The following is a 12390-nucleotide window of genomic DNA, read 5'->3' on the forward strand; positions in this document are numbered from 1 at the left end:
AAACTCTTGCATTCACCTCCCTAACAACCCCATCCATAAACAAATTAAACAACCATGGAGACATCACACACCCCTGCCACAAAGCTACATTCACTGAGAACCAATCACTTTCCTCTCTTCCTATACGTACACATGCCTTACATCCTCGATAAAAACTTTTCACTGCTTCTAACAACTTGCCTCCCACACCATATATTCTTAATACCTTCCACAGAGCATCTCTATCAACTCTATCATATGCCTTCTCCAGATCCATAAATGCTACATACAAATCCATTTGCTTTTCTAAGTATTTCTCACATACATTTTTCAAAGCAAACACCTGATCCACACATCCTCTACCACTTCTGAAACCACACTGCTCTTCCCCAATCTGATATATATATATATATATATATATATATATATATATATATATATATATATATATATATATATATATATATATATATCTTTCTTTCTTTCTTTCAAACTATTCGCCATTTCCCGCATTAGCGAGGTAGCGTTAAGAACAGAGGACTGGGCCTTTGAGGGAATACCCTCACCTGGCCCAATTCTCTGTTCCTTCTTTTGGAAAATTAAAAAAAACGAGAGGGGAGGATTTCCAGCCCCCCCGCTCCCTCCCCTTTTAGTCGCCTTCTACGACACGCAGGGAATACGTGGGAAGTATTCTTTCTCCCCTATCCCCAGGCAGCAGGTTTGGATGGTATTGCAGTGGAATTTATTAAAAAAGGGGGTGACTGTATTGTTGACTGATTGGTAAGGTTATTTAATGTATGTATGACTCATGGTGAGGTGCCTGAGGATTGGCGGAATGCGTGCATAGTGCCGTTGTACAAAGGCAAAGGGGATAAGAGTGAGTGCTCAAATTACAGAGGTATAAGTTTGTTGAGTATTCCTGGCAAATTATATGGGAGGGTATTGATTGAGAGGGTGAAGGCATGTACAGAGCATCAGATTGGGGAAGAGCAGTGTGGTTTCAGAAGTGGTAGAGGATGTGTGGATCAGGTGTTTGCTTTGAAAAATGTATGTGAGAAATACTTAGAAAAGCAAATGGATTTGTATGTAGCATTTATGGATCTGGAGAAGGCATATGATAGAGTTGATAGAGATGCTCTGTGGAAGGTATTAAGAATACATGGTGTGGGAGGCAAGTTGTTAGAAGCAGTGAAAAGTTTTTATCGAGGATGTAAGGCATGTGTACGTGTAGGAAGAGAGGAAAGTGATTGGTTCTCAGTGAATGTAGGTTTGCGGCAGGGGTGTGTGATGTCTCCATGGTTGTTTAATTTGTTTATGGATGGGGTTGTTAGGGAGGTGAATGCAAGAGTTTTGGAAAGAGGGGCAAGTATGAAGTCTGTTGGGGATGAGAGAGCTTGGGAAGTGAGTCAGTTGTTGTTCGCTGATGATACAGCGCTGGTGGCTGATTCAAGTGAGAAACTGCAGAAGCTGGTGACTGAGTTTGGTAAAGTGTGTGAAAGAAGAAAGTTAAGAGTAAATGTGAATAAGAGCAATGTTATTAGGTACAGTAGGGTTGAGGGTCAAGTCAATTGGGAGGTGAGTTTGAATGGAGAAAAACTGGAGGAAGTGAAGTGTTTTAGATATCTGGGAGTGGATCTGGCAGCAGATGGAACCATGGAAGCGGAAGTGGATCATAGGGTGGGGGAGGGGGCGAAAATTCTGGGAGCCTTGAAGAATGTGTGGAAGTCGAGAACATTATCTCGGAAAGCAAAAATGGGTATGTTTGAAGGAATAGTGGTTCCAACAATGTTGTATGGTTGCGAGGCGTGGACTATGGATAGAGTTGTGCGCAGGAGGATGGATGTGCTGGAAATGAGATGTTTGAGGACAATGTGTGGTGTGAGGTGGTTTGATCGAGTAAGTAACGTAAGGGTAAGAGAGATGTGTGGAAATAAAAAGAGCGTGGTTGAGAGAGCAGAAGAGGGTGTTTTGAAATGGTTTGGTCACATGGAGAGAATGAGTGAGGAAAGATTGACCAAGAGGATATATGTGTCGGAGGTGGAGGGAACGAGGAGAAGAGGGAGACCAAATTGGAGGTGGAAAGATGGAGTGAAAAAGATATTGTGTGATCGGGGCCTGAACATGCAGGAGGGTGAAAGGAGGGCAAGGAATAGAGTGAATTGGAGCGATGTGGTATACCGGGGTTGACGTGCTGTCAGTGGATTGAATCAAGGCATGTGAAGCGTCTGGGGTAAACCATGGAAAGCTGTGTAGGTATGTATATTTGCGTGTGTGGACATATGTATATACATGTGTATGGGGTGGGTTGGGCCAGTTCTTTCGTCTGTTTCCTTGCGCTACCTCGCAAACGCGGGAGACAGCGACAAAGCAAAAAAAAAAAAAAAAAAAAAAAATATATATATATATATATATATATATATATATATATATATATATATTATATCATACTTAGCTATGTGAGGTAACATTGAAACCACAACCTACTATCCAGAACCTGGCCCCACAGACCTTTTTGTGCTTTCCCCTGGATGTTCCAAATGCCCTGGTTCAGTCTAATGACAGCACTGGTATAATTTTATGGGATAATCTTTGACTGTCAGTCAAACACTGTCAAACTAAAGAAGGTTTTAAGAAACAAGATTGTTTTTACAGAATGTTAGGTGCTAATGAGCTTAACGTGTTTCTCCTTAATATTTAATTCTTCTACACTGTTGCCAGTAACTGTGCTCAATCATTTAATATCATGTACTTTTTGGTCATTATAAAATTTCTTAATTTATATACTTTGTATTTTTGTTATTTATTCTTTACCATATGACATCAAATATTGTGAATGTATCATGATGACCAATTGAATATGTATTTCTACATACTTTATGTGCTATCCTCAGTGAATATTTATATACACACTACGTAGTATGAATTTTTTATTAAATTCAAACTCAACAGACGTTTACTCCAGAAGAATTCATGGATGAAGATTTGGTGTATCTGGATGTGTGTAAAAATTAAATGCAATCAGACTGCAGAATAAGAACAAACATCATAACTTCCTTGAGAGCCAAAAAAGAACATTACAAAAGTTTTAGTGAGTACCAATTAGTCAAAGTGGTCATGTGGGCACTGGAAATATTGCCTCCAACTTTTGCTGGTAACACCTACTCTTACCTCATCTTGGTCAATTTTCAGTGCTGGAAGAGCCAATGTCAATGAAATTAATCTCCACATGATCTGAAGACATCATCAGTGTCAAGTCATTCGGGATCATTTGCCTAGTCCTCCAAATCTACATAAAGCAACTTAATTTCCTTCCTAAAAAGCTTATGAGAATGTGTTGTTTTTAACATGGCTAGACAGTGACTGAGGGGAGAAATTACTGTGCACTGTCAGCTCAGCAACTACCACCCAGCAGGTGGCCTCAAAATAGAGGCTAGAAACTCATTGTGGTTATCAACCTCTGAAAGAGTCACTTGCCTTGTGCAAATTTATGTCTGGGGCAGTGAAGGGGTTAAACGACAAACACACAGCACCTGCATTGGTTGGTAAATAAAAATTGTAAAGTTTAGTTGTATTCAATCAATTAACTATGCATCATTGTAATTTATTTCATTCCTGGGTAAACTGTTTCTTTAATGCACCATACCTGTTCAAGAACAACTTAGATTATTGAGTTTACACCATTTTCTTGAATTCCCAACTGTTCTATAAAGGGTGAGAAAGAAAGAGCTTTTGTATGTATTAATAAAAAGTTTATTAATCACAATTCATGTTGGAAACTGTATTCCACAGCATAGCAGAACTGCTGATCTAACCTCCTCACACTTGTTCACACACACACACACCAACATCCACTCTATGTGACACTGAAAGATTATACTGAGGCTCCACCAACAGGTTTTTTTTATCCTTTGTATATTTTCATACAAACTGACTATTGTACAAATGAGATTTTTTAAGGGGAATTATGTACACACTATAGTTACTTACAAGCTGACCAATGGCATTGTTTCTTTTGATTTCTGGCTATGTCATTTGTAAAAAATACCCTGTTTTTGGCTATTGTGGTAGTCTCCTTAGGAATCTGCCCTTCTGTCACACAACCTTTAATGGCTGGACAAGTGGCCATTGCATGAATTTTGCCTTTAGTTGCTTATGATTGGTGTATGTATAGGAAGATAATAACCAAACACCATTCAGAAGTCTTAAGTTATACAAGTTATGCCAATATCCAGTCCAGCACATGCACTATCATTATATATATATATATATATATATATATATATATATATATATATATATATATATATATATATATATATATAATGTAAATCTTACGTACTTATTCAGCAAGAAAGCGTCCAGAACAGATGACTGAGCCTTGTAGAAAAAGAGATCATTTGGCCCTTTCCACCATTCCTTCTTTTGGAAAGAAATACAAGAGAGGAGGATTTCCAACCCCCACTCTAAACCCTCTTGGTCATCTAAGATATGAAGGAGATAGGTGGGCAGGATTCTTTCTCCACTCTTCCCAGATATATATATATATATATATATATATATATATATATATATATATATATATATATATATATATATATATATATATATATATATATATATATATATATATATATATATATATATAATCTAGGTTATTTCATACAGACTATTCTTCACATTCCAAAACATCTTTGACCACGTGAAAGCCATCATAATGCACCCTAGGACTCTCCAACACACAACACAAACACACAAATGTACAGGCAAACACATACATGCATACATGCAAAACATGGTAAGACTTTCAGGTGTCATCCATTCCATATGCTGCTGTTACTCAAAAAGTAAATGTAAACACCTCCCACTGACCTAGTGTGTTTACAGACTGAGGGTAATGAACACAAGATAGTGACAGTATCAGTTCTGAGCTGATTGGATGAAGGTTTATTAGCCAATACCTTCCAGAACCTGAGTGTGTGTGCTCAGCAGTGGTTCATCTTCATCTCATTCATACACTGAATATGACCCAAAAACAACCATACTTAAAAGACTGAAACAAGATAAACAAAGAAAGTGAAAGAAACTAAGAGAAAGTCATCAGTGAAATAACAGTCAAAAGTAAATAAAGTATTCATTGTCAACAATGGTAAGAAATTCATATAATAAGCTTTAGTTTACTATCTGAAAATATAAACTATTTATCCTAATTTTCTTTATCTTTAAATGTAAGCCTCTTTAGACCCCAAATAAAGCTTGCTCCTCTGACACATTTTTTATTTCATTGAGAAAGAAGAGAACTTAACAGAGAACTCAAGACCCACTGATCAACATGGAAAATTACATGGAGTGACAGGGCTGCTCAGTTCACTTATTGAAATGTACAAGACAAACTACTAGTTCCTTTATAAATTACTCAAATACACAGTAAACAGCATGGTAGTTCTTTCAATATGCACCATTTCTGCACCTGCACACAGACAATTAAACATGCTTTAGCATCTGAAGAGAGAATATCTTCCACGTTGGCTTTCTATGTTTAGTTGAAGATGTAGATTACTCTAGTATATTAAGGCGTTTTCTTTTTACTTTGCTACACTGAAAACAAAATGTTAAGTAATCTAACAATATCCTAATAGCTTATCCCCTAATCTGCCTCACCTCTTCCCATTCCCTATTTTTTTTTCAATAAATCCTGCTAGTACAGACATACCTTGGCACTATTAACCATCTTGAAATATCCAATGTTATTACACTGACACCCTAACACTATCCTAGTTTCACCCTGATGTATCAAACTCATTCTGATTTCCAATAGAATAATTTAGAATTGACAAACCTTACTTGATCATATACAGTTTTCATTTTTGATAAACTCTTCTAACCTTTATATCACACCTTATCATAGCAATACCCTGAAACAACCTATTCTATCTTGGATACACTTAAAATGTAATATTACTCAATTCTCCTTCCCCATGTACTATTACTAATTTCTCCCCACTGTATGATGCTTTATCATAATACACCCTTGCACTTTAATAGTACTTCCACTTTCCTAATTTCATTACGAAACAACCTAAACTTCCAAATTCAATCTATCATATCCTACCTTATCTATCCAAAATTCCTCCTGAGAGATCCAAAACTCTCTGTATTTTATTCTAACAATATCCTAACTCTCCCTATTTATTTCACCATGACAAGTCTAACAGTATGCAAACTATTAACACACACAGTTTATCCTAACCTCACCTTCATTTACCCCACTTCACACAATTGTGAATATCACACCAAACGAAATTGCCTGAAACAACTCTACCCAATCCTTGCCCAAGTTCTTACATCATCATGCAATCACATCTTTTCATACTGCTATCCCATTCCTAGCACTATCATGTTTAATAACATTATCTTACCATAATCCTATATCACAAACACAAACCCTGATTCTTCCTAGTTGCCAAAATTTACCTATACAAATCACAAACATATCACATCAATTCCATTATCCGAATTTATGCTGCCATTACTCTCCATCACTGTCTATAACATATCATATGCCAACATGAATAAGACGCATACCTTAAAATTTAAAAGAATCCTGTATAAAGTTTATTCTGTTATCACATGAAATGATTTGTGACTGTCTTTATGAATCCAACCCAATCACTCAGTGTTAATATTCACTAATCAGATACTAAGCTTGCATATGTGTATAAATGTGAGCACTTGTATGCGATAGTCCATGTAATTCTTTACATATGTATCAAATGACGTGTAGAGAGAACAGTTTATAGGTAAGAACACCTATAAATACCAGGACCTCTAGCATATGTATTCCATATGATACAGATATATAAACCTTAGGTATGTTCAGGTGTGTGTATATTTATACCTTACCTCTCTATCTTGCCCTGGAACCTATTCTATTGGGCTCCCACAGCATTCAGGATGCTTGCCGTATATGCAAGGAAAACTACATGGCAAAGTGTTGCAATATTTTTGATTAATTATATAACATCCAAGCCCCTCTTTCTGGGCTCCAGCGGCTACAAGGCTGCAATGGAAGTAGTGCATTCATATGCTGCACGAGCCTCTGGAAAGATGCTCTGGGTAACACCAGGACTCTTTTCTTAGATATAAATCCCAGGGTATTCACATTTCTCTAGCCAAAAAGATTACACCAAGATCTATGAAAGAGTCTTTGTTTAATCAGAACCTTTCCATAGGCTCCTGCAGCCTAAGGCTGCAAGTACCTCCAGAAGTAGGAAAATGTAGACTCCTTTGAGTGAAAAGTCTTTGACAAGACTGTACTCCAAATGTGTTAGAAAAGAAACAATACACTCTTACCAAAGGTTACTCTAAACTTGCAGTGCAACTTTGAGCAGGCACAGTTCGGTAACATCAAGACCTGGGTTATGTAGGAAAATACAGTCTTTGTTTGCTAACAGCACTGCACTGGTGGTAGATTCGAATGAGATACTGCAAAAGTTTGTGACAGTTTTGGAAGATTGCGTAAAAGGAGGAAGCTGAGAATAATGAGTAAATTCAAGGTTATTAGGTTTAGTGTGTAAGTTTGAATGAAGAAACTCAAGGAAGAGAAGTGTTTTAAATATCTGAGAGTAGACATGGCAGCAAATGGAACAACTGAAACAGAAGTAAGTCACAGGGTGAGTGAGAGGACGAAGAACATGTGGTACGAGAGGTCATTATCTGGGAGGGCGAAAATGTGTATGTTTGAAGGTAGTAGATGGTAGACAATGTCATGAATGCGAGGGATGGGATATAGATGAGGATATGCAGAGGAGGGTGGAAGTGTGGCAAATTAAATGTTTGATGACAAAGTGTAGTGTGAGATGTTTTGATTGAGTTAGTAATAAAAGGGTAAAAAAGAGGTGTGGAAATAAAAAGAGTGTGGTTGAGAGAGCAGAAGAGATTGTGCTGAAATGGTTTAGCTATATGGAAAAACTGAGTGAGGAAAGGTTGAATAGAGGATATGCCTCATGAGTGGATGGAACAAAGAGAATGGGAGACCAGATTGGAGATGGAAGGATGGAGTGAAAATTATTTTGGGTGAACCTGTAGACCATGAGGGAAAAATTTGCTTACATGCTTTCGTGTATTTCAACACATGTTTGGAAGCAATAGTAACAAATCACAGATGGAGGAAGATATTCAGAGACAGCAGAAGGTCTACAAGTTCATCTGTGATAGTCATGTGTCTGCTTTGTGAATATACCATATACTGAGTGTAGAATGGCAAAAGGTGAGAGCATATAACGTGAGAGAAGTGGGTGAGGAATGGGATGTATTTAGGGAAGAATGATGGCATGTGCAAGAGATGCAAGTAGCAAGAGAAAGGTGGGAGGTGGGCAGATTAGAAAGGGTAGTGAGTGGTGGGATGAAGAAGTAAAATTGTTATTGAAAGAGAAAAGAGAGGCATTTGGATAATACTTGCAAGGAAGGAGTGCAAATGAGTGGGAGATGTATAACAGAAAGCGGCAGGAGGTCAAGAGGTAGGTACAAGGGTTGAAAAACAGGGCAAATGAGTTGGGGTGAGAGAGTATCATTAAACTTTAGGAAAAATAAAAAGATGTTTTGGAAGGAGATAAATAGCGTGCCGAAGACAAGAGAACAAATGGGAATATCGGCGACGGGGAGAAGTAATAACAGGTAGTGGTGAAGTGAGGAGGAGATAGATTATTTTGAAGGTTTGTTGAATGTTTGATGACAGAGCGGCAGATGTAAGGTGTTTTGTTCGGGGTGGTGTGCGAAGAGAAAAGAAGAGGTGAAAGCCTTGCAGAAGATGAAATCTGGCAAGGCAGCGGGTTTGGATGGTACTGCAGTTGAATTATCAAGAAAGGGGGTGACTGGAAAAAAGACAAGTAAAATCCAATTTACCTTACCATTCTATTAGTTAAATGTTTTCAACCAAATAACAAGAATGCCTGTAAAGACTTCCATTCATCTAACCTATTTTCTCCCATATTTTTCTTAATTTGTAGATAATCATTGATTCACGCATTTGCTTACAACCTTCTGTTTAGAATTGGGTTGAAAAAAGTTATGAAAAATAAAATTCACCATATCTAATATATGCTGAATGTTTTCAAAAAAGCTGGATGAATGCTAGGCATGCATTCCATCTCCTTTGGCAAAATTATTTTCTTCTTTTTTATAGATTCTATTTTATGGATTCTATCTCTTTTAGCTATTTCCTACTTTTATACATCCATATAATTATTATCTCAATCATTTGGAAGATCCTCCAGAAAACAAGTGGAGAAAATATATACAAAAAATAAAATTTATCCATATCATTTCATTAATTATATGCTTAATGGTTTGATTTGAAAGCTATTGCCAATGACAGAGTAGGTACGATTTCCATCTATTTCACCTATTCCCCCTAACCCCTATTTTTCTGAATCTATACATAATTACTAATTCATGTTTTAGCAAAGAACCTTAAGAAGAGAATTGTGCAGAAAAAATTCATAAATACATTTACTGTATCATCGAATACATGTTGAAAGTTCTCAATGAAAAGCTGATTGGAGCTAGGTTATTACAACAAACTCTTTTGCTATTTTTCTTACATTTTTCTAACTATGAAGTCGATTCTCAATTCACACATTATGTAAGTACCTTCTGAAGAGAAACAGGTACAATATAAAAAATCAAATTTACCATATCATTTGATCATGTATGCAGTGAATGTTTTTCAAAAGATCAAAACGGCTCAGTAAGACTTTCATATATTTCTCCTATTTTCTAAATACGCAGATAATCATTAATTCATGCACTAGTTTTACCAAACAGTTTGAGGTTACACCGCAGGGGAAAAATTTCCTTTGTCGAGGTTGAATCACTGGGAATACAATCTCACCAGAGACCTTCTCAATCCAAAGGTATTTATATTTCCTTGTAACTGGAACAGTGTAGCCTTGGGCTGCAGGAGCCTTTAAAAAGGTCCTAGGTAAGACCAGGACTCTTTCATAAAAACTGGTCCTATGATAAGATAAACAAAAAAGTTATGCATTAACTAAACAAAAAAATTACAAATAACCTAGGAACTTTCTAAAAAGATTTTTTTTTTCCCCCCAACGAAGGAACAGAGAAGGGGGCCAGATGAGGATATTCCCTCAAAGGCCCAGTCCTCTGTTCTTATCGCTACCTCACTAACGCGGGAAATGGCGAATACTATGAAAGAAAGAAAGAAATATGATAAATGGATTCCATCTATAGCTGCTTATAGTTTTCTAAATATGCAAATGATTATCACTTCAATCATTAGGAAGAACTTCCTGAAGAGAACTGTGGAGAAAATATATATGAAAAATACAAATTACCTAATAATTGTTTCTTTTATGTTTTGAAGTGAATACTGTTGCTAATGACTGAGAGAAAGTAAAACTTCTGTTTGCCTATTTTCCACTATATTCCTCTGAATATGTAAGCAATTAATTCATGCACTGAGTTAGAACCCACTGAATTGAGGCATAGGAAAAACGTATACCAGTCAATGATAATAGATTGAATGGTTCTAACATAAATCAATCCAAGCATTCATAACACATGGCATTTTCAAGTTTATCACCAATTTTTCCAGCTACTTTTCTGAATATATATATAACTGATTATTAGTTTCTCCTGACTGTACGTACATATTATATTCATTTATGATTTATACATAATCGCTGTTTCGTGCATCAGCGAGGTAGCATCAGGAAACAAAAAGAATGGTCCATCCACTCGTATACACATATATATACATTAAATATTATATATGTTTAATACTTCTGTGGTTATTTCTTAAGTGTCTGGAGACAGGGCAACACATAATGTTTTAACAGGGGCCTCCAGTCCCTAACCAAGTATTTACGCAGAAGAAGCACTGAATCAAAATTCACACGACTAAGATTAATGCAATTCTTTATCCCTACAGTGCAAAATATAATAGCAGTAGTGTAAATGCAGTATACAGGGGATCCTTAATCTCAGTTGGGTTGCCTTCCAGGAAACTGACACTAATAATGAAAAAAAAAATTAAAAATTAATCCAATAATTCCATTGAACTATCATAAAGAGAGCCTATGTTCCTGGGAGAGCAAATTTTGGGCATTTCCCTCCTGCAAACGGTACTGTACTTCTCTGAAATTATATAAATCTTTAATAATTGAGATAAATTATATAGAAAATACGAAAACACTTACATGAGACAGGTGAGGAACTTCCTTACTGAGGCCTGCTTGGTGAAGGCTACCTGAGAGTCAAACTGCCTTTTATTTTCAATCCATATTACCAATAACCTCTTCATCTTATCCATAATTTCCTGTTCCCTGATAATGTAAGAACATTCTTGTTCAGTAAAAGTTTCATTATTTTCCTTTAATCTTATCACTAGAATCTCGGATGGGAACAATGCTGTTGTGGCAGGCTTAGAACACTAGCGATATCCACAGCTCTTTCCCCCCTTCTCAAACTTCATCAACAGGTGCTACAGGACTCCGGCTGCATGAGGTTACACAACGAATATGATGTCAATTTTCACGAGGCTGTATCAAAACACTTCTCTTAAATTGTGTTGCTACTCTCTAGTGTATTAATAGACTAAACTTTATATAGCAATTATGGATCAAGAGAAAGCATAAGATATAGTTGACCGAGGGGTTGAGTGGAAATTGCTATGAATAAATGAGGTAGAAGTCACTTAAAGCAAAAGGAGTTTTCAATAGAAAAGTAAGATATGTGTGTAAGTAGGAATGGAGAAGGATGAGTTGTTTTCAGTGAAGGTGGTTTTGGCATTAAGGATGTGAGGTCACCATGGTTGTTTAGTCAGTTTATTTTTGGAGCAGTGAGGGAGATGAAAGCAAGGACCTTAGAGCAAGGACAGGTCTATAGTATGCTGGTGGTGAGGAAGTATGGGATGTCAATCAGTTATTGTATATGTTTGATCCAGCTCTGGTGATAATCTCCTCATAAAAAGTCCATAAGTTGGTGATACTGTTTGGGAAAGTGTGTGAAACAAAGTTGAAATTAAGCATAAAAGTAAAGTAACAAGGTGAAGCAGGATGGTTTGAGAGTAAGTTTGAATAGGGAAGACCTGAAGGAAGTGGAGTGCTTAAGCCTTAAATACCAGGCAACTTGTCATTGTTCAATTATGAAAAAAGTAAAGAAATAAAATCATCAAATTTTGTTTCCCATTGTAAAATGAAATAAATTAATGTGAACATAAAGGATATGCACAAAAAAGTGAGCAATTATAACTTATATGGCTGCAGTACAGTGTTAAGGTTAGCATAATAAACCCCCAGTGGAGAAAGTGGTGGGATGAGGGAAGAAGGATGGAGGTAGAACAGGTCAGTGAGCCTCTCGAGCAAACCTAAAGATAACACTTACTACTAATTA

The sequence above is a fragment of the Panulirus ornatus genome, chromosome 2, assembly GCF_036320965.1.
Source record: "Panulirus ornatus isolate Po-2019 chromosome 2, ASM3632096v1, whole genome shotgun sequence".
Lineage (NCBI taxonomy): Eukaryota > Metazoa > Arthropoda > Malacostraca > Decapoda > Palinuridae > Panulirus > Panulirus ornatus.